Source organism: Trichomycterus rosablanca, chromosome 26 (assembly GCF_030014385.1).
Source record: "Trichomycterus rosablanca isolate fTriRos1 chromosome 26, fTriRos1.hap1, whole genome shotgun sequence".
Classification (NCBI taxonomy): domain Eukaryota; kingdom Metazoa; phylum Chordata; class Actinopteri; order Siluriformes; family Trichomycteridae; genus Trichomycterus; species Trichomycterus rosablanca.
In genome coordinates, this window is record NC_086013.1 from 9,737,212 (window position 1) to 9,756,734 (window position 19,523).

Genomic DNA, 19,523 nt, shown 5'->3' on the forward strand with positions numbered 1-19,523 from the left:
CTATCTATCTATCTATCTATCTATCTATCTATCTATCTATCTATCTATCTATCTATCTATCTATCTATCTAGGTTTTTCTATCTATCTATCTATCTATCTATCTATCTATCTATCTATCTCTATCTATCTATCTATCTATCTATCTATCTATCTATCTAGGTTTATCTATCTATCTATCTATCTATCTATCTATCTATCTATCTATCTATCTATCTATCTATCTATCTATCTATCTATCTAGGTTTTTCTATCTATCTATCTATCTATCTATCTATCTATCTATCTATCTATCTATCTATCTATCTATCTAGGTTTTTCTATCTATCTATCTATCTATCTATCTATCTAGGTTTTTCTATCTATCTATCTATCTATCTATCTATCTATCTATCTATCTATCTATCTATCTATCTATCTATCTATCTATCTATCTATCTATCTAGGTTTTTCTATCTATCTATCTATCTATCTATCTATCTATCTATCTATCTATCTATCTATCTATCTATCTATCTATCTAGGTTTATCTATCTATCTAGGTTTATCTATCTATCTATCTATCTATCTATCTATCTATCTATCTATCTATCTAGGTTTATCTATCTATCTAGGTTTATCTATCTATCTATCTATCTATCTATCTATCTATCTATCTATCTATCTATCTATCTATCTATCTATCTATCTATCTATCTAGGTTTTTCTATCTATCTATCTATCTATCTATCTATCTATCTATCTATCTATCTATCTATCTATCTATCTATCTATCTATCTATCTATCTATCTAGGTTTTTCTATCTATCTATCTATCTATCTATCTATCTATCTATCTATCTATCTATCTATCTATCTATCTATCTATCTATCTATCTATCTATCTAGGTTTTTCTATCTATCTATCTATCTATCTATCTATCTATCTATCTATCTATCTATCTATCTATCTATCTATCTATCTATCTATCTATCTATATATATATCTATCTATCTAGGTTTATCTATCTATCTAGGTTTATCTATCTATCTATCTATCTATCTATCTATCTATCTATCTATCTATCTATCTATCTATCTATCTATCTATCTATCTATCTATCTATCTATCTATCTATCTATCTAGACTTTAACAACTACAAATTTACAAAGCGAATGATTCAGTGTCTGTGCAAGGAATCAGAAATAAATTCTTAGTATGCGGTTTGTGGAATCAAGGAATTGATTCTTAATGCCCGGCTCCTTGCTATACAATCAGTACATGTATGACATTTACATTTTTGGCATTTAGCAGACGCCTTCATGCAAAGCGACTTACAGTATAAATTCCAAGCAATTGAGGATTAAGGGCCTTGCTCAAGGGCCCAGCAGTGGCAAACCTGGCAGTGGTGGGATTTGAACCAGGAACCTTCTTTTTAGAATAGAAAATAAAATCATTTTTAGAGTGTGTCTGTAGGAATTTGTAACCATTCGGTCAATTTCATTTGTGAGATGGGACCGCCATGCTTTTGTGCACAGGGGTATAGTCATATTGGAACAGGAGATGGCTAATCCTAGACTGTTGACAAAAATGTGCATATTTGAGATTAGAATTAGCATTGGCTGTGGCTATAATGAATAAACGTAATACTTAGGAGGGGTGTCTACATACGTTCGGACATATGGTGTGTTTAGCAATAACACAGAGGAACAGACTGATTGATGTTTTAAAAATGAATTAATTTTTATATGTGATAGTTGAATATGTGATATAAATATTTTGGTACAATTGCTACAGAAATTAAAGACTCAGCTGCATTATATTTTTCTAGGGTTCTGAGCAAAGCAGATGGGATTAACTTGTGTTTCCTTAAACAAACGGTCGCATTTGACACACGCACTGATACGGGAAAACAAGTCCAGAATGTATCTGGTCTTTTTGCCCTGCAAAGGAATTTAATTCATGACCTCTGGGCTATTCGTCCAGTGCCCTAACCAACCTAGGGCTGCTCAGTTCTGTGGCTGGACAAACGACCTCGCCTCTTTGATCTGCTTGGCCTTGGTGCAGAAGTAATGAACCTTCTCTGACGAATTAGATCGGCTTCAAAGACCCAACAGTTGTAGAGATGCTAACAATTTAGGTAAAGACAAATTAAGCAATGATGCAAATGAAAAGGGAGTCGGCCTTTATCTGTGCCATACGTCTTTACAGGTAGTATACATAGTATAGACATCAATTATAATCATTTGATCAACAATAGAAAGGAAAGTGGGCAGACACAAACTGGACTGTGCCAGTAGATGCTAATTTGAGTACCGCGGTGAGTTTTCATAGCCAAATAAAGCAACATATTCGCCAACTAATCCTCCCAGCTTGTTTGAGGTTTCGGCCACTGCCCTTTGCCCCTTCTTGATGTATGTATGAATCATTCTTATAGCGGGCAGAGGACTTCCTCTCCCGGGTCATGTCCTGTCTGCCCCCTGTCCACCACACACTTCCACAACATGTCAAGAATATTCACCATGCACCACAACCTCCTCTCAGCCTCGGGCGCCACACGGGCGCCACACGGGTCTAACACCCTACCGATTCTTGCTTTATTGGTCAGGGTGGAGAAGTTTGGTTGCTATAGGTCGTAGATAAGGCTGAGGTTCAAAGCTATAGATTTAGCAACAAGAACAACACAGCATACATCATAAATGGTTGCAGTCATAACTATTATAACTCATATATGGATTTTTAGAGTTTTAAAATGCATAACATTAAAACCACCTCCCTTGTTTCTACACACACTGTCCGTTTTATCGGCTTTTCTTACCATATAGAAGCACTTTGTAGTTCTACAATTACTTACTGACTGTAGTCCATCTGTTTTTCTGAGTCCAGCTGTTCTTCAATGGTCAGGACTCTCCCAGGACCACTACAGAGCAGGTATTATTTAGGTGGTGGATCATTCTCAGCACTGCAGTGACACTGACATGGTGGTGGTGTGTTAGTGTGTGTTGTGCTGGTATGAGTGGATCAGACACAGCAGCGCTGCTGGAGTTCTTAAACACCTCACTGTCACTGCTGGACTGAGAATAGTCCACCAACCAAAATTATCCAGTCAACAGCACCCCGTGGGCAGCGTCCTGTGACCACTGATGAAGGTCTAGAAGATGACCGACTCAAACAGCAGCAATAGATGAGCGATCGTCTCTTGACTTTACATCTACGAGGTGACCCAACTAGGTAGGAGCGTCTAATAGAGTGGACAGTGAGCGGACACGGTATTTAAAAACTCCAGCAGCGCTGCTGTGTCTGATCCACTCATACCAGGACAACACACACTAACACACCACCACCATGTCAGTGTCACTGCAGTGCTGAGAATGATCCACCACCTAAATAATACCTGCTCTGTGGGGGTAAACAGAGTAAAAGCAGGTTTAAAAAGTATGTAGAGAAATAAATGGACTACAGTCAGTAATTGTAGAACTACAAGGTGCTTCTATATGGTAAGTGGAGCTGATAAAATGCACAGTGAGTGTAGAAACAAGGAGGTGGTTTTAATGTTATGGCTGATCAGTGTATACCGTTATCACAGAGCTAATGATTCCGTTTCAGTGCAATGAATCAACTCAGAAACCGATTCTTTGTACTGTACTTGCTCCGTGAATTCAAGGAGTTGATTCTTAAGGACTGACTCCCTGCCGTTCAATCAGTACATGTATGAATAATACATGTATGAAATATATTATTATTATTATCAATCATCATCATTATCATCATTATTATTATGATCATGCAGTTGTTTCCCAGAATGTACAGATATAGCACAATAAGTAGTTCTGTTGGTAACTGATACGGGTAATATGAGCGAGTGCACAGGGTACTGACCAAAGCAACAACTACACTGCCCACTAATGGTAGTAGAACCCAACAGCACCACCCCACTGAATAGTTTAAGAAATTAGATTATCTACAAAGGTAAACTTAGGAAATAAGGGCTGTCAGGTAATGCTGGGCGATTAGACATCTATAGTAAAGTATAATTTATTTATATTTACAAACTTATACTTATACTAAAGTAAATGATGACAGTCTTAATAAATTTCCCCAAGCATCATGGATATTCAAACTGTCAGCATCTGCATTGTTGCAAATTAACAAAATTATTTTGAATGAAAGGGCAGTCCTTTGTGTGTGGCGTTTGCATGTTCTCCCCGTGGTTCCAAAGGTTTATTGGAGCTACTAAAATTGCCCTAAGTGTGGGTGTGAGTGAGTGATGGACTAGTGACCTCAGTTCATTGTAAGAAGCGTTCTATAAATAAGTCTGATTTAACTTGACCGATAAACATAACTTATCTACCTCACCATTATTTATGTACTCAGTACCATGTACTGACCAACACTTGTCTCCAGTCCTGTCTTCCTTTATTTATTTTAAGCATTCTTGATTTATCGTAATGTTGTCTACCTGCACTGTACTGTACTGTCTTGCACTTTTTGTTCTATGTTGCACCTTGGACCTGGAGGAACGTTGTTTCGTTTCGATATGTACTCGTATATAGCTGAAATGACAATAAAACCTCTCTTGACTCTCTTTCTTGAGTCTCTCTTGACCTGTCTGGGGTGTTTCCCGCACTTCACCAAATAAATTGGACCCACCTCAACCCTGACCAGGATAATGCGGTGGTAAAACAGTCAATGAATGAATGAATATTGAATGAAAATGAATTATTTTACTTATTATAAATATTAGTTCTTATTATTACTATGGTATCTGTATTTCCAGATATTGTTAATATAATAATTATCATTGACTTTTTATTGATGATATTATTATTAGTATTAGTAGTAGTAGTAGTAGTAGGTTCTTTTGAGCCATTTATGGGTGGACATGCTTGTGTGCTTCAGATTCATTGTTTATTGTAGTTAGATAAACAGTACATTTAATGTATTTTTGTTTTTTTTGTTTTTAATAAATGGTTCATCATCAACATATAGCCAGCAAGTTACTACATCGTCAAAAACAGTAAATTAACCAACATATTTGATGTGCCGTGATTTAATATGAATACGCCAAACATACTGTTGTGTTCTTGTACAAATGCATTAAAAAGCAAGAGAAAAATACATTTTATAGCATTTAATTAAATTATGGTTTGAACTACAGGGAAGAACCATAGGGGGTCTGACCATACTGTCACCTGTGTTTCTAATTAACATCTGGACAAATGTATTACAAGCAAAAAGATTAAGAGACCACTGTTCTATCTACTCAGGATATAAAAGGTACTTTTGGATGATTGACCAAAATAAAGCAGATGCTTGACCGTGACCTTTTTAAAAATTCTATTCAAAACCACGGGCATTAATATAATATGATATATAAGACTATAATAATATATATTATTATTAATATAATTTTTTATTATTATTTTGTTTATGCATTTTCTCCCTTTTTCTCCCGACTTTTAGCGTGTCCAATTTTCCGACTTTGTCATGGTCCCTCTCCACTAATGCCGATCCCGGCTCTGATTAGGGAGAACGAAACTAACCCACATGCGTCTCGTCACCTACACTTGACGAGCGCAATGCGGATCGGCACCGTGTACGGAGAGACACACCCTGATCAGCGCACTCTTTCCTCGTCTCTGTGCGGGCGCCATCAATCAGCCGGCGGAGGTCGTAGTTGCATCAGTTATGAGCGAGACCCCATCCGGCTTTAATATCCCACCCCCTGTATGAGCAACAGGCCAATCGTTGTTTATGTGGCCGCTCAGCTCAGTCGGCAGGCAGAGCCGAGTCTCGATATGATGTACTCGAGATCCCAGCTCTGGTGTTCTAGCGTGTGTTTTTACTGCTGCTCCAAACTGAGCGGCATTAATATAATTTAATATATAATTGAAATTCATATTCCTGTGAGTAGTGGGTGTGGCTAATAGATAATAATTAGGACTGGGGACTAAATAATAGACGTTTTAACTGAAATGCCTGAATCTGTGTCTGTAAAGACATTAATAGTAATGTAATAGAATTTTGACAAAACTTTTTAAATTCACAATTTACGTCTAAGCTCAAATTTCTCAAAACATAAAAAAAACTTGATCCAAAACCATTAAGGAACTGCGCTTAAAACAAATGGACACCAATATCTTCATGTTTACTTTTCTTCCTCCCCTTTTCTTTTATGACTGTACTACTGCAACCCAAGAACTCTTGTTATCTTGGGGCCAGGTTTTCCTAGTGACTTTGTCCAATGATTATTTTGATTTTTACCGCCTCCTCTGATCCTTCCGATGACAAATGAGGTGTCTAACCGTGGAGGGGCAGGGCACATCAGAGCGGGAGACCTTGAGTATACGCGGGCACACCAGACAAGCTAGCGAGAGGGGAAAAAACAAAGGGCTTTGGACTTAGAGGAAAGCCAGAAAGCATGCCGAACATGTAGCCGGGCTGACACGTAATACAGCATCGCTTTATAGTACAGAACAATAGTGTATGTAAATAAAGGCATGATACCACCATAAAGATGTAAAGTCAAACAGACTGTTGAGAATAAACTCCAGCCACGTATTTTAGACATGCAAGAAAAGAAAACTAATGGTGTCTAATACATGAATGCAATACAGTTGGTATGCCAGTTCCATCACTGTATACATACATTTACTATACAATTATCTCAGAAAGGAAGAAAGAACAGAAATCACTAAACTGCCATTAACAATGCGAGTTCTTGATGCTGGAATGGCCGAGCTAGAGGCCCATAATTTCTCATAAATAATGTAAGCCACATGGAGAGAGGGGACTTGTTTTCCAACCCCAGTGCAGGAGGGAAACCCGACAAAGCTATAGGGGTTACTTTGGAAGCCTGGACAGCTAAGAAAAGAGTGGAAGGTGCCGACTAGACGGCAAAAAATTCGGTTAGTCTGTCATCTTAATATGTGGCTATGCAGCCACTGTTGGGCCCTCGAGCAAGGCCCTTAACCCTGTCTGCTTCAGGGGTGCCGTACAATGACTGACCCTGCGCTCTGACCCCTGCTTCCAAACAAGCTGGGATATGTGGGGGAAAAAAGCATTTCACTGTACTGAACAGGTGTTATACAGTTAGGCCCAGAAATATTTGGACAGTGACACAGTCTGCATGATTTGGGCTCTGCATGCCACCACATTGGATTTGAAATGAAACAACTGAGATGCAATTGAAGTGTAGACTTTCATGTTTAATTCAAGGGGTTAAACAAAAATATCCTATGAAACGTTTAGGAATTGCAACCATTCTTCTACAAAGCCTCCTCATTTCAGGGGCTCAAAAGTAATTGGACAAATTAACTTTACCATAAATAAAATGTTCATTTTTAATACTTTGTTGAGAATCTTTTGCAGGCAATGACTGCCTGAAGTCTGGAACCCATGGACATCACCAAAAGCTGGGTTTCCTCCTTTGTGGTGCTTTGCCAGGCCTTTACTGCAGCTGTCTTCAGTTGTTGCTTGTTTGTGGGTCTTTCTGCCTTAAGTTTTGTCTTAAGCAAGTGAAATGCATGCTTGATCGGGTTAAGATCTGGTGATTGACTCAGCCATTGCAGAATATTCCACTTCTTTGCCTTAAAAAACTCCTGGGTTGCTTTCGCAGTACGTTTTGGGTCATTGTCCATCTGTACTGTGAAGCGCAGTCCAATCAACCTTGCTGCATTTGGTTGAATCTGAGCAGAAAGTATACCCCTGTACACTTCAGAATTCATCCGGCTGCTTCCGTCTTCTGTCACATCATCAATAAACACTAGTGACCCAGTGCCATTGGAAGCCATGCATGCCCATGCCATCACACTGCCTCCACCATGTTTTACAGAGGATGTGGTGTGCTTTGGATCATGAGCCATTCCAAGCCTTCTCCATACTTTATTCTTCCCATCATTCTGGTACAGGTTAATCTTAGTTTCATCTGTCCAAAGAATGCTGTTCCAGAACTGGGCTGGCTTCTTTAGATGTTTTTTGGCAAAGTCTAATGTGGCCTTTCTATTTTTGAGTCTGATTAATGGTTTGCACCTTGTGGTGAACCCTCTGTATTTGCTCTCATGAAGTCTTCTCTTTATGGTAGACTTACATACTGATAAACCTACCTCCTGTAGAGTGTTCTTCACTTGGGTGGATGTTGTGAAGGGGTTTTTCTTCACCATGGAAAGGATTCTGCGATCATCCACCACTGTTGTCTTTCCTGGACTTCCAGGCCTTTTTGAGTCCCCGAGCTCACCAGTGCGCTCTTTTTTCCCCCCAGAATGTACCGAACTGTTGATTTTGCCACTCCTAACATTTCCGCTATCTCTGTGCTGGATTTCTTCTTTTTTTTTTAGCCTAATGATGGTCTGTTTCACTTCCATTGAGAGCTCCTTTGACCGCATGTTGTGGGTTCACAGCAACAGCTTCCAAATGCAAATGCCACACCTGGAATCAACTCCAGACCTTTTACCTGCTTAAATGATGATGGATTAATAAGGGAATAGTCCATGCAGCCCATGAAATAGCTTTTGAGATAATTGTCCAATTACTTTTGGTCCCTTGAAAAAGAGGCAGCTACATATTAAAGAGCTGTACTTCCTAAACCCTACCTCCAATTAGGATGTGAATACCTCGAATTAAAGCTGAGAGTCTGCACTTTAAGCCCATATTGATTATATAACTGTATCTTGGATATTTTTTGGTAAACAGCTAAAATGCCAAAACCTGTGTCACTGTCCAAATATTTCTGGGCCTAACTGTATATATATAGCTGTATATCAGCTCAACCTACCATATAGAAGCAATTTGTAGTTCTACAATTACTGACTGTAGTCCATCTGTTTCTCTGCATGCTTTGTTAGCCTCCTTTTATGCTGTTCTTCAATGGTCAGGACCCCCACAGGACCACTACAGAGCAGGTATTATTTAGGTGGTGGATCATTCTCAGCACTGCAGTGACACTGACATGGTGGTGGTGTGTTAGTGTGTGTTGTGCTGGTAGGAGTGGATAAGACACAGTAATGCTGATGGAGTTTTTAAACACCTAACTGTCACTGCTGGACTGAGAATAGTCCACCAACCAAAAACGTCCATGATATAGGTCTAGAAGATGACCAACTCAAACAGCAGCAATAGATGAGCGATCATCTCTGACTTCACATCTACTGTACAAGGTGGACCAACTAGGTAGGAGTGTCTAATAGAGTGGGCAGTGAGTGGACACGGTATTTAAAAACTCCAGCAGCGCAGCTGTCTGATCCACTCATACCAGCACAACACACACTAACACACCACCACCATGTCAGTGTCAGTGCAGTGCTGAGAATGATCCACCACCTAAATAATACCTGCTCTGTGGTGGTCCTGTGAGGGTCCTGACCATTGAAGAACAGGGTGAAAGCAGGTAAAAAAGTATGTAGAGAAACAGATGGACTACAGTCAGTAATTGTAATATGGTAAGTGGAGCTGATAAATGGACAGTGTAGAAACAAGGAGGTGGTTTTAATGTTATGGCTGATCGCCTGTCTATTCTGTATCTAAATTCAGACTTTATTCGCTTGCCTAACAACACCATTCAGAACCAAACCAGAAACCGTTGTGGATGAAAGTGGATGAGAGAGGATCGGGGGGTGGGATGTAACAGAGGAGAGAAACCCTTGCGTGCTGAGAAGACTCCAGCGACCAGACCAAGTGCGTTTCCTCTCCATGTGGTGTAACTAAATGCTTGTGCTTTGGATTCACTTAGCTGTGTGAATAGGGTGCACAAGGATTTATCGCGGCGGGACAAAAGACCTGAGCGGATCGTACCACGGGACACCTTACAGCGGGCTCGATGCATATGTCATGGGTCAGTGACAGGGGGTAGCAAAACTGAAGAACAGCTTAAATGGGATTTCAAGGCGTTCGGTTTGCCATAAGCACATCGTCAGAGCGAAGGAAGGAAGGAGAAAGACTACAAGACTGGGGGGAAAGTGTGGAAGAATGGCTAAATACATCAACACACATGGACTATTTCCATTAGCCAATCAGCAACGTAGAAAAGTATTGTCTCTTTGGTCAGTTGGTTGGGTTTAGCTGGGCAGAATTGCACATTGCTTGAAAACAAATGTTTAACTGGGCAGTGGTAGCTCTATGGTTAAGGTACTGGACTTGTAATCAGAAGGCTGCCTGTTCAATCCCTCACTGAGGTTGAGCCCCTGAGGAAGTGTGCTCAAAATGTGTTCAGTCATAACTGGGTCAAAGTGTCTGCTAAATGCCACAAATGTAAACACTAAATATTAACCAGTGCTAGGCTTAGGGCAGAATTTCACTGTACACTGACGAGGCATAACATTATGACCACTGACAGGTGAAGTGAATAACACTGATTATCTCTTCATCACGACACCTCTTAGTGGGTTTGATATATTAGGCAGCAAGTGAACATTTTATCCTCAAAGTTGATGCATTGATGTGTGAAGCAGGAATATGGACAAGCGTGAGGATGTGAGCGAGTTGGACGAGGGCCAAATCGTGATGGCTAGACGACTGGGTCAGAGCATCTCCAAAACTGCAGCTCCTGTGGGGTGTTCCCGGTCTGCAGTGGTCAGTATCTATCAAAAGCGGTCCAAGGAAGGAACGGTGGTAAACCGGCGACAGGGTCATGGGCGGCCAGGCGAAGCGAAGGCTGGCCCGTGTGGTCCGATCCAACAGACGAGCTCCTGTAGCTCAAACTGCTGAAGACGTTACTGCTGGTTCTGATAGAAAGGTGTCAGAATACACAGTGCATTAGTGCAGACCAGTCAGGGTGCACATGAGCATCGGAACTGGACCACGGAGCCATGGAAGAAGGTGGTCTGATCTGATGAATCCAAAAAAAAAAAATCTCGATTATTTTAATATTAATACCGATTGTCGATTACGATTTCGATTTTTTTTGTTCTTGTATAATGCAATTGAAAAAAAGACTCAAATTTCTTTTCTTTTTTTTTGCATTTGAAAAATAGTAACAGCACCACCTATAATTATCATTTCAAGAGACTCAAACTTTATAACGATAACGATATAACAATAATTAAAACAAAATAGAAATCTTAATTAGCTCTATCCTTTATAAGAATAGCTCACAAACAACCCTTACTTTAAATATTGTGCAGCAGAACCTCCTCACATTAGGAAAAGTGCAAAACCACAAAAAGTTCTTTACAGATTTCTTAAAAGCACATGTCCCCGGTCAGTCAATCCTGATCGCGCTCATCGGCTCCGGAGTTATGATTCAGTTCGGCTGTGTTTGATTCAGTGACTCTTATTTGAACTCTGTTTGTGTGTCTCGTTTTGCCGATGGTGTTTGCGCTCCTTATTACTGAATCTAACCGTTACCGTGTATAATCCTTGTTGTCTTCCGTTTACTGTTTTAGTTTTCGCTGGTTTTGGACTCTACCTGGTTTTGTACACTGTTTTTGCCCTTTTGACATTAAACTTTACCTGATTTATATTCCGCGAGCGTCTGGTCAGTTTCTGCCTCGTGACATGTTAGTATTTTAATTAAAAGATAAAGTACGTAAACGATCGCGATCGTCACATTCTAACATCGGGTGAAAACGTTCATGCGAATTAACCGAATTAATCGTGAAAATCGCCCAGCCCTACCGGGTGCGTGTGCGTCGTTTACCTGGGAAACAGAAGAAGAAGGGTACGGGTGCTGGACTGGCCTGTCTGCAGTCCTGACCTGTCCCCAATAGAGAATGTGTGGACAGTTTAGAAACGAAAAAATGCGACAACGACGACCCCGTACTGTCGCACATCTTAAGACGTGTTTGCAGGAAGAATGAGACAAAATAAAAGCTGAAACACTAAATCACTTGGTCTCCTCGGTGCCAAAACGTCTTTTAAGTGTGGTGAAAAGGAATGCAATGTTACAAAGTGGTAAATGCTTTACTGTCCCAACTTTTTTTGGAATGTGTTTCAAGCCTCAAATGCAGCAATGGATGTTTATTAATAAATAAAATGAAGCTGAGCAGATAAAACATGAAATATCTCAGGTTCATCCTGTCTGCAATCAAATAAAAGTCAAAGTAAATGTAAGAAACTGTGTGTGTTTTTTATTATTTGCTTTTTCCATGCTGTCCCAACTTTTTCTGATCTAGGGTTGTAGTATATACACATGTTAGTAATGAGTGTAAAAATATTGAGGTGCTCACTGTATACCGTTTAATTGAAAGCCCAATAAAACAATTCTATAAACAGTTCCCGTTGTGAAGCTTATCAACCCTGGACTTGCTGTCATCTCACAACTTTGGAACAGCAGTGTCTCAGTCCTATCTCAAGTGGACGTCGTGTCAACCCTGGGAAAGAAGATAAAACGGTCACTCCTCTTCACTTCAGAATTGAGCCTGGGTCTTGAAATGAGCGATCTGATAGGATGGCTCAAGAGAGCTCTTGTCTGTGTCAGGGCTGGACTCCTATCTGTGAGGTTTTAATAGCTCACATAGATGACCCCATTCAGGGGGATGCATTCGACTTCAGATCCATACTTTTAAAATCCATACAGGTTTCAATCTCTTCACATAATGTATGGTAGATGGTAAACAACCTAACCTATTTGTACAACCCCAAATCAGAAAAAGTTGGGACAGTATGGAAAATGCAAATAATTAAAAAAAAATAAAAAAAATAAACTGTGTTCCTTACATTTACTTTTATTTGATTGCAGACAGGATGAACCTGAGATATTTCATGTTTTATCTGCTGAATAAACATCCATTCCTGCATTTCAGGCCTGCAACACATTCCAAAAAAAGTTGGGACAGTAAAGCGTTTACCACTTTGTAATGCTGCCGTTCCTTTTCACCACACTTAAAAGACGTTTTGGCACCGAGGAGACCAAGTGATTTAGTGTTTCAGCTTTTATTTTGTCTCATTCTTCCTGCAAACACGTCTTAAGATGTGCAACAGTACGGGGTCGTCGTTGTCGCATTTTTTGTTTAAAGATTCTCCACACATTCTCTACTGGGGACAGGTCAGGACTGCAGGCAGGCCAGTCCAGTACCCGTACCTTCTTCATCCACAACCATGTCTTTGTAATGTGTGCAGCATGTGGTTTTGCATCGTCTTGTTGAAAAAATACATGGACGTCCCTGGAAAAGACGACGTCTTGAAGGCAGCACATGTTGCTCTAAGATCTCGATGTACTTTTCTGCATTAATGCTGCTTCACAGAAGTGTTAATGACCTTTACCAAGTCATACCATGACACACCCTGGCTTTTGGAGTCGTTACTGATAACAGTCTGGATGATTCTTTTCGTCTTTGGTCCGGAGCACCCGGCGTCCATTTTTTCCTGCAATGCTGATTAATCTGACCGCAATACAGGTTTCCACTGTGTGATGGTCCATCCTAGATGCCTCCGAGCCCAGAGAAGTCGACGCTGCTTCTGGACATGGTTAACATAAGCCTTATGTTCAAAGTGTCTGCAATCAAATAAAAGTCAAAGTAAATGTAAGAAACACTGCATTTCCATACTGTCCCAACTTTTTCTGATTTGGGGTTGCATAAACTTTATCAACTAGTCAAATAATGAAGACCAATATGGAACTAAAACTATAACTATGAGTTTATTGTAGAAAGTGTTGAATTGGGTTGTGTGTTTGGGTCAAGCAGCATAACTTTGAGCTATTATTTCCCTCTAGCCCCTCATCAGTGGTCAGTTTTTGACCACAAGAAGCTGTAGCCTGGATATTTTAGGTTTGTGTACTGTTCTTAACCCACAGTTGACACTGAGGTGTTTAAACTCCCAGCAATACTGTGATGCCAGATACACTCATAGCTGCACCAAATACTGCTTTGTCTTTACAATGTCAGGATTACTGCCATGCTGAAAATGGTCAGTTGACCCAATTAATATATGGACACTGGTGGTGATATGGCTGTTTTGCACTGACTTATGGTTTCGACAGTAGGTACAAATGGGCTACAATGCGTAACACATTATAAAGTAGGTGCATTTGATAAAGTGGCCTGTGAGTGTAAGTATCCATGAATGCATTTATGTTAACTTCTAATGAGAAAGCATAAGTAGTGAAAGCAAAGTAATCTGGGATTCACTAGACACGTCTGTAGTGCAGACAAGCCATAGGTCCCAGATTCACCCACGCTGGCAAAATGTCATCAGGCTAACACGTGCCTCCACAGACGCTTCCTTACAAGCAGAAGTCTACGCATAGAGGAACACGCTGTTGCAGCAGGATGGAGATGATTCCTAATCTGGCCTTTCCTCTCTCAGACACGGCTAGTTGTCCTTTATGCAAGCTTAGCCATATTGACTACTGACCACTAGGGGTGGGTTTATAAAATCGATCAGAATACATTCTATCAGAATACATCAGCACACACACGAGTTTTACAGTATTTCTGACCTGATCGTTCTCTACAAAACAAAATATTTATTACCCTCCAACTCACTATAGAACAAGCCATGCTGCTCGTGTTGCCAAATCCACTCAGATTCATTTATTTTTCTCCTTGATTTTACGCTGCACATCAGCGCACAAACTTTGATCGCTCGCTACTTGTTGATGTGTATTTTGGACGTGGTAGCATTAAACCCCTCGTCACTTGTCACGTTTGTTTTCGGGACAAAGCGTAGTTTGGGAGACCAGAGAAGCTCGCCCGTGATTCCAGTTGGTGATAGATGGTGTAGTGTAAAACCCATCGCCTTTGAGTCGTGTAGTGTGAACTGTACAGCGACCCGACAAATCAGAAAGTCGTGTAGTGTGAACTTGGCATAAGCTGTGCGACAGTAAGGTGTATGTTTACATTACATGTACACTGTTGTAGTGTGTCAGACATATTAAATAATAATAATAAAAAAAAGCTTGTGACTGTTTTCTGTTTTGGATTATTTATGTAAACACAAATATTTTTAATAATGAGTGTTCTTTGTACAATTATCACATTCGTTCTCTGAACGTCTTTACATATTTAAACAAAACCTGTTAATGTAACTCAAATATGCCTAAATGTGTTGAATCGGAATCGAATTGAATCGAATCGGGACCTTGTGAATCGGAATCGAATTGATCCAGGAAATTAGTGGCGATACCCAGCCCTACTGACCACCAAGACTCTGATCATGATCGAGCAGTCACTGAATCTGGATGAATATCATTTTGAAATGAAATGTAAATTGCAAAGTGAACATGTACACGATACACCTATCAGGCATAACATCCTGACCACCCTTGCTTATATTGTGTCGGTCCCCCTCTTGCTGCCAAAACAGCCCGTCGAGGCCTGGACTCCACTAGACCCCTGAAGGTGTGCTAAGGTATCTGGCATCAAGATGTCAGCAGCAGATCCTTTAACTCCTGTAAGTTGTGAGCTGGGGCCTCCATGGATCGGACTTGTCGGTCCAGCACATCCCACAGATCTGGGGAATTTGAAGGCCGAGTCAACACCTCAAACCCGTCGTTGTGCTCCTCAAACCGTTCCTGAAGCATTTTTGCTTTGTGACGGGGCGCATCATCCTGCTGAGAGAGGCCACAGTTATCAGGGAATACCGTGTCCATGAAGGGGTGAACATGGTCTGCACCAGTGCTTAGGCAGGTGGTACGTAACAACCACATGGATGGCAGGACCCAAGGTTTCCCAGCAGAACATTGCCCGAAGCATCACACGGCCTCCACCCGCTTGCCTTCACTGCCAGATTGTCACCGTTGGGCCCTCGAGCAAGGCCCTTAATCCTCAATTGCTCAAGTACGCTAAAGTGTCTGCTAAATGCTTAAATGTCCCTCCTTTGATTATATCGTGTCCTTTATACAGAACGTACAAGAGCGCATCATACATCAAGTGCTCCACAGAGTGAGATGTATAACAAGGACAACGTAGAATTAGTTAAATCAGCTTCACATGCTTGAAATAGGAACACATTAATAATATTATATTTTATATAGCAAAAAAAACGTTAAGGTGTAGTAGACAATGTACAAAACAAACATTTGACCTACATATTTGATCCTGGGCCCTTTGCACTATGAACTTCTTTGCTTTTGCCCCCTAGTCATACATTTTAATGCATCTGTACCAACTGTGAGAACCGACTTTGAGGACCTCTGATGGAATACTGAACACTGTCTAGGTTGTATTTGCTGCCATCTAGTGAAAAAACAACACAATTACTTACCCCTGCTTGGTAACACGGTGGTTTCCAAACTTTGTAGTGTCAGGACAACACAGTAATAATTCCTATTGTACTGGGGCGGCACGGTGGCTAAGTAGGTAGCACTTAGTGATGGGAATTTCGGCTCCTTTTAGAGAGCCGGTTCTTTTGGCTCGGCTCACTAAAAAGAGCCGGTTCTTTCGGCTCCCAAGTGGCTCCTTAGATTTTTTTTGTTGCTTAAATTAATTTATTACCAAATTACATGTAAAATGAATTACTAATGTAAAAAAACATTGTATCAAATGGTTATTATTTAAATGGCTTTATTTATATACTCAACATGGAACAGAGTGCTCCAACAATAAATTATAAAATACAAAAACAAAGACCCATCTCAATTAGACCAAAAGATCCGATTGTGTATATTAATTGTAAATTTGCATCTAGAGTGGGATGGCATGGTGGCTAAGTGGGTAGCACTGTCGCCTCACGGCAAGAAGGTCCTGGGTTCGATTTTTCAGGTGGGGCGGTCCGGGTCCTTTCTGTGTGGAGTTTGCATGTCTTTCCCGTGTCCGCGTGGGTTTCCTCCGGGTGCTCCGGTTTCCTCCCACAGTCCAAAGACATGCAAGTGAGGTGAATGTTCCTGTCATGAATGTAACCAAAGTGTAAAACATGACGTTAAAATCCTAATAAACAAAACAAAATAAACCAGCATCAACCAAGCATCACTCAACAGAATATACATGAAAATGTGCAAAACAGAAAGAAAAAGCAGCATTCAGGTGACAGTATTTGTAAGTATTTAGTGAAGATTAGCATTCAGAAAAACCAAGGAGCTCATCTTTGATGGGTTGATCCTGTTTCTCCTTTCTGTTATGATCTGCCCTGTTAAAAAAGATTCTCTCTGAGGGGACAGATACACAGTCTATGAGCCATCACATGTATAAGATGTGGGTAGACTGAACACTTGGTCTCCCACCAGCTAAGTGGGTCTGAACTTCTCTGTAAAAGGGGCTTCTCGTGTCCAAACTTTACTATGTCTCCTCTCACTCATTTTCCTCACCTTTCCAGCGTGTAATGTCTGGCTATGTAAAGCGCTGAGTTCTCTCTCTCTCTCTCTCCTGTATGTGTGCATGCTGTCTGTGTGTGTGTGTAACCCCTCCCCCACCTGCTCAGTGTAAACACACAAACGCCACCATGTATCTTGACCAATCACGTGCGGCTTTGACAGAAAAAAACCCAGAAAAAAAACTGGAAAAAAAACGAATCGGCTCCCAGTCAGGAGCCGGATCCCGTCGTTCACTTTAAAGAGCCGGCTCTTAGAGCCGGATCGTTCACGACCGACCCATCACTAGTAGCACGGTCGCCTCACAGCAAGAAGGATGTTCTCCCCGTGTCTGTGTGGGTTTCCGCCGGGTGCTCCGGTTTCCTCCCACAGTCCAAAAATCTTGCAAGTGAATTGGAGACACTAAATTGTCCATGACTGTGTTCGATATAACCTTGTGTGAACTGATGGACCTTGTGTAATGAGTAACTACCGTCCCTGTCATGAACGTAGCCAAAAGTGTAAAACATGACGTTAAAATTCTAATAAACAAACAAACAAACCTATTGTACTGACACCTGGATAAAAAACCCACACAGAAAGGATTTGGACCGCTCAACCAGGGACTCGAACTCAAAGCCTTCTTGCTGTGAGGCAACAGTGCCACCCTCTAATTGTTAGTCTTTTTGGATAAAAGCATCCGCTAAATGCGAGATACGAAATTGTCTGCGATTGTGTTTGATATTAAAGACTTTAACCGATGAATCTTCTGTAACCGCCAACTAGGACCAGATCCAAGTGCCCTGATGCTTGGGGTTACGCCCTTTATGCCGTTTGGGGTTAAACAGCCATACCTGGGCTGTTAACAGCGGCGTTTTTTCCATCTCGCCCGAAACCATCGCAACTAACGCGAGCACATCTGCCGCTAAAAGTCCCAGCAGCTCATCGTTGAACCTCCGCCTCTGGGATGCTACTAGACCACCACTGTCAGGGCGCTGAGACTGCCGCACTCCATCAGCGACACATCGAGGAGGACCTGGTGCGCTTTTGTCTTGCTGGTCCAGCCACAGTGACTCCACACTTTTAAATTGTTTGGAAAGGTGCTTAGGAGGCACGGCAGTCTATTACGCTAGCCCACCAAACCTTAGATCAAAGTTTGGATTTAAGCGCAGTGGCCAAAGCGCTGTAATAGATTTACGCCCAGTCCAGGGTATTCCTCTCTTGCACCCAGTGTTTCCTAGTGGAACTGGACCCACCGCTACACTGACCAGGATAAAGTGGTTAAAAAAAATAAACATTGTTTGGGGACTGAGGATATTAGTTGTTGTAGTTTTTCATGTGGCCATCTTTGCTTGATACATGACTTCAGCTGTTCAACAGTGGTCAACGTAATCTGAATCTTCCCTGATAAGCTAAGTATAAATTTTCAGTGGGAAACAGATGTGGACTGCAGGCAGGCCAGTCAAGCAAACACACTCTGTCAATGTCTATGAAGCCATGGACTTCTCTGAAAAGATTTCACCTTGACGGCAGCATATGTCTGTTTTATATGTTGCAGGTTTTTATTTACAACATACAATTAATTTACCCAATTAAGGCATATTTTGGCCAATTAAGTTGGCCAGCCAAACTAAATAAAAAATCCAGAAATGACCACTGCTTTGCTTAGTAAGACGTCATCAAAGTACAAATATGAGACGAATCTGCATTTGTGTGGAATAACCGTCAAATCCACTTTGAAAGCATCCACATGTATCTGTGTTTAGCTGGATTTTCTCTCCTGTTTCACTTTTTTTTTTATTTCCCCCCCCCCCCCCCCCCAATCTAGTCGTGTCCAATCACCCTGAATGCGTCCTCTATACTGATTCGACCCTTCACCGCTGACTGAAGACGCCTCTCAACTGACATGCGCCCCCTCCAACACGTTCAGTCAGTACAGACCGCATTTTTCACCTGCACGAATCGAGTTCATACACCGACGGGCACTGTGTATGGAGGGCCACACCCCCATCAGCATTATTCCTCAGCCCTGTGCAAGGGCCGCAGTTGCACCAGTTATGAGGACCAACGATCCGACTTTTTACCCTTAACCCTGAACAACAGCCAATCGTCGTTCATACTGCCGCCCAGCCCAGTCGGAAGGCAGAGCTGAGATTCGATACGATGTATTCGAAACCCCAACTCTGGTTCGCTAGCGTACTTTACCGCTGCGCCACCTGAGCGGCTTCCTGTTTCACTTTTAAACTCGTTTTATAGCTCGAGGTTCTGAGAAATTGTACGAATTAGCTTTTCCTAGAGAGTCTAAAACACTCATTATTAAAACAAAAAGCTTAATGTACTTACAGAACGACATAGGAACACTAGACCTCTCTTAATTATTACTG

At 41.1% G+C, this 19,523-nt stretch overlaps 1 protein-coding gene across 1 annotated transcript in view; it reads left to right on the plus strand.

Moving 5' to 3' along the window:
• The window catches only part of exosc2 (exosome component 2), a 113,044-nt gene that overhangs the window by 66,279 nt on the left and 27,242 nt on the right, over positions 1–19,523 (plus strand). The window lies entirely within an intron of this gene.